This window comes from Salvia splendens, chromosome 18, assembly GCF_004379255.2.
Source record: "Salvia splendens isolate huo1 chromosome 18, SspV2, whole genome shotgun sequence".
Taxonomy (NCBI): Eukaryota; Viridiplantae; Streptophyta; class Magnoliopsida; order Lamiales; family Lamiaceae; genus Salvia; species Salvia splendens.
Genome location: NC_056049.1, coordinates 14,682,218 through 14,686,845, shown reverse-complemented (window position 1 = coordinate 14,686,845; position 4,628 = coordinate 14,682,218).

The window sequence follows — 4,628 nt, the reverse complement described above, 5'->3', positions numbered from 1 at the left end:
TCATTTTTTCCAGCAAGTAGCTCCTCGGCCATTTCGAAGATCATTTTTTTCTTGATTCAACTAACCTCCGAAATAGTCTCAAGGCCTGTGCGTTTCAGCTCACGTCGGCCTCTCTCAGGGAAAGGAGTCCCGGTCCTCTTCGACTTTGGCCGTGGGATGAAAGGGAGACTCCGTTCCGGCGAGCGGGGTGATTGGATCGTGTGAGATGAAACCGTAGCAGCCTCAACCGCCGGTTCTCCGCCGGCCTTCACCATAGTCGTGGCTGAAGATTACATTTTACCTCCCTCAAAGGGGAGGGAGGGAGAGTAGACGAAATCTAGAGAGAAGAGAGAGCTTCTCTCTCTTTAGGCGCCGAGCATTGATTTTTGCTTTGGCAACCTTCAACACCATTTTCTTAGAAGGCTCCTTCGGAGAGTTTGATTCCTTCGAGGTAAACTTCGTTTGATGATCCGAGGGGGTTCGCTCTCCCTCGCAAGGGGGTGGTTCACTCGGCGGTTCGTCCGGCATGGCCGGAAGGACGGAAGGTTGCTCGGGAGATAGTTTGGGCTCGGAACGGATGTTAAGGCAGGCGGGAGCCGGTGGGGGTGATGGTGGTTAGCGTGGGGCAAGGTGATGGTCGGCCGCCGACGAGTGGTGGGTTGGCGGAAGAAGGAATAACATGGGACAATAGGTGGAAGGCTCTTAGAGAGAAGGTGGAGCTTCTCACTCTAGGATATCTTGTACTGACCTCGAGGAGCCGGTTGTAATTGCTGTTCGTTTGAATCACCGGGTTGAGGGAAGGTGTTGGAGATGGTACCGTACGGAGTAAAATGGGAGTGCGGTGAGGTTGGGAGCGGGTGGTTCGACGCCCGGTGGGGAAGCAAGCCTTGGGATGGATGGGTGGAAGCGGTGGCGTGGTCTCCGACTTGGTGTTCGCCGGAGTGGAAGGGTCGTGGGTGTGTAGGGGTGAAGGGCGGCGGATGTTAGGTGGGAGGATTGTTAGAGAGAAGGAGGAGCATCTCTTAGAAAAATGCTATAGTTTTTCCTTCGTTCTTCGCGTTGTCGAACACGGGCTCGCCATTTGACTCCTTAGAAGCCACCGTCATGTCCGGTGAGGGGTGCGCTGGAAAGATTGAGCCCTTACATTTCACGGACTCGGAGGAGGAACCTCCATCCGTTCCGAAGATGAGTTTCTTCCTTAGTTGCTTGTCCTCCGTGATGGCACGAACCTTTTCGGACCATTTCCTTTGGAGGGGGGTGCCGGAGTGCTCTTTCTAGTCACCGTCCGATTCTTCTTGTTCTTTAGTTTCAATTCTTTGGCCGAGATCTTCGAGGTTGCATCATCGCTCGAGAGGAAGACCATTTGTTGGTCCGGGATACTCCTCGCCTCCTCGGGGTCAGCGGGGCCGGGGAGGGGTGCGTTGGGGGATCCGGCATGGCCGGCCAAGAGGCGTCCTCGTGGGGCCGGTCGAGGGAGGTTTCGATGTAGTTGGCTCTCGATTACCGGCCAAAGTTAGGTGCCAAGGTTCGGAGCTGCGAGGCGGGATGGGTGTTGGTGAAGACGGCGTGCGGAGGTGGGTGGGGGACGGAGCGGTTGGGAGTGGGGTGGGTCTAAGTCCGGCGGAGGAGCGAGCCTTGGGAGGGCGGGGAGGTGGTCGGAGGAGTTGTTAAACCGTGATGCAATGAGGGAGGGATTTTTAGAGAGAAGGAGGAGATTTTTGAATGATCAATGGATCCATCTTCTTGTCCTTGTGCTGAAGTGACTCCGTGTTCGGTCGTGTGGGCAACATTGACACTTGGACTCCATCTCAATTTTCCGCCATTGGAGCTTCGAGTCTACTGGGATCCGGTTCGACAGGATGATATAGATTGGGATACGACGAAGGACTCGTTGGATATATTGATCCAAGAACCCCACGTATAAGGTTTGGCAGCGGACTCCCTAATTGATAATCTGGTTTGATCCACTTCCAGAGCTTGGAAAACCTCGACCCGTTGGCTATATGATCAGCCAAGAACCTCGGTATGGTTGAACGCCACAAGAACTAGCTCAAAGTATCTTGATAAGTTCCAAACAAGTGAAAACCTCTACAAAGAGAATTCAACTCACAAGACAAAGTCTATTTTCGTATTTAATCAATGGTGTCTCAAATGACATGCTTACATGCCTATTTATAGGCTAGAATGGACTCTTGAAAGTCTCACATCATTAGTAAAACTTAAGACACTTTAAAAAGACTCATAATAAAAGAAAAGTAACTCCTAAACCTTTGGTGTAACTCTAGGATATCTAAAGTCACTTATTTAACATAAAATGTAACTAAAATAGACCCTTCATTTTGGCTGCTCCAACTTGGACGAAAATGCATCATGTATCATCAATTTGGGCCTCCAAAATGTGATATGTAGTGACTCCACACTTCAAGTCTTGGGCTGCCCACAAACTTGAATAATATTCACCACTTGGCCCAATGTAGAATGGTCTTGTAATTGGGCTTTTATTTCAACAACTAAAACCAACATGGACTCCTTTATCTTCTTAGCTCTAGCTCTTGTAATTGTCCCACTTGGAATGATCAATGGATCCATCTTCTTGTCCTTGTAGATCAGCTTGGGTGTGTCTCCATCTCCGGAGGCGCCAGTTGAAAATGGCTATGAACTTAGTAAGGCCGGCCTTCCAAATATCATCGAGAACTTGGACAGTTGGCCTATGCGACCGGATGGTCTCTCATGTTGTGGATAGCAAGAACTCTCCAAGTCGCGAGAGGGACCACCTCGGGACATCGGTGTCCACCATCATTATCGGAGTACCAAGAATGTTAGTGATTGCTTGTTGGGATAGCCCGACCTGGTCTTGAAGCAATTGTAATCTAGGTTCGACCCAAGACCCATCCCTTATGAAATCTGCAACCAAAGCCGGGGGTCCCCCCTATCATCTAAGCAATGTTCTCGAAGGGGGGAGTCCTTGATCCAAACATCATCCCAGAAATATACCCTCCCTTGTCCTAACATCCATCGAATAAATGGTTGCGCTTGTGTCCGGACTTTCAGGAGCCTTTTCCAAATCGGGCTGTTCCTCCCCGAGGGTCTAGCTGTGAGGGGAGAAACATTGTTGCAATACTTAGCCATCAGGTACTTAGCCCACAATGAGTTTTGCTCGCTAAACCGCCACCAGAGTTTGATATTAAACGCGCGCAACACTTCCTTTGTCTTTCGAACACCAAGGCCACCTTCTGCAAAGGGGAGGCAAATCTGGTCCCAGCTGATCCAATGAGTTTTCCTTTTGTCACTCGATGCTCCCCAAAAAAACCGCGCAAGCTGCTGATCCAATTGCTTGAGTGCGCCCCCGGTAGGTTCGATTGCCTGGAAGATATGAAGTGGGACTGCCTCCGGAGTACTTTTGATAAGCATGAGCCTCCCACCGAAAGAGAGGTGTCGATGGGCCCACCCCGAGACCCTTCTAGCGATTTTCTCCCAGAGAAACATGAACATATCCGTACGTTTGCATCCCCGGTAAATTGGGACACCCAAGTAAAGGAAAGGGAAGTTACCTCGGGAAAATCCTCCTTCGGCTTGGATTGTGTCCAACCAACCTTCGTGCTCCCCGGCAATATTGTTACTACTCTTGGAGTAGTAACAATATTGTTACTACTCTTGTAGATCATTTGTCCCGAGACCCCCGCATAATCATCAAGGCAACCTCTAAGCTTTTGAAGCGAACCCGCGCCTGCTTGTGTGAAAATGATTATATCATTCGTATAGGCAAGGTGACTTATCTCCATGCATCGACAGGAGGCTTTATAAGTCATGTCTCTTTGGCCCAGAATGGCTTTATCAAGAGCGCTCGACAAATATTCAGCGGCTATTACAAAAAGGGCCGGGGAGATGGGATCGCCTTGCCGTAGGCCCCGGGTGGATTTGAAGAAGCCCACCGGTGCTCCATTAACTAAAATCGAGAACCAACATGATCCAATGTACCTCTCGATCAAAGAGACCCAACCGTCCGAGAAGACCATACATCGAAGGATCCTAAGAAGGAAAGGCCATTGGACACGGTCATATGCCTTGACCATGTCGATCTTGATCGCAACATTGGGTGAAGGGGTACACCTTGACAATTCGTGGAACATCTCCTGTGCAAGGAGGACGTTGTCATTTAAAAGCCGGCCCTTAACAAAGCCGCTCTGGTTCGGGGAGATGACCTCCGGGAGGAGGGGGGTAAGTCTCTTCATTAGGATCTTGGTGATGACTTTGTTGATCACGTTGCATAATCTAATGGGTCTGTAGTCACCCCATGTCTCTGGGGATGCCTTTTTGGGGATGAGGACAATGCTTGTGGCAGTGATACTCCTGGGAAGGAAAGCCCCAAGAAAAAATTATCTAATTGCGTTGACCACGTCCGGCCCCACACACCCTCAACAAGCTTGGTAAAAGGTCGCCGTGAGTCCATCGGGCCCTGGGGTGCTGTTTCCTGAAATGTCGAAGACGGCGAGCTTAACCTCCTCAGCATCGGGCCCTGGGGTGCTGTTCCGAAAGAAATCAACCGCCGAGTTCTTGATCTCATTCTCGTCAATGAGCTCATGGCCGTGAGCATTGATGTTATGGATGCGTATCCGGATCCTTTTCTGTTCGACCCAACTTTGATACAA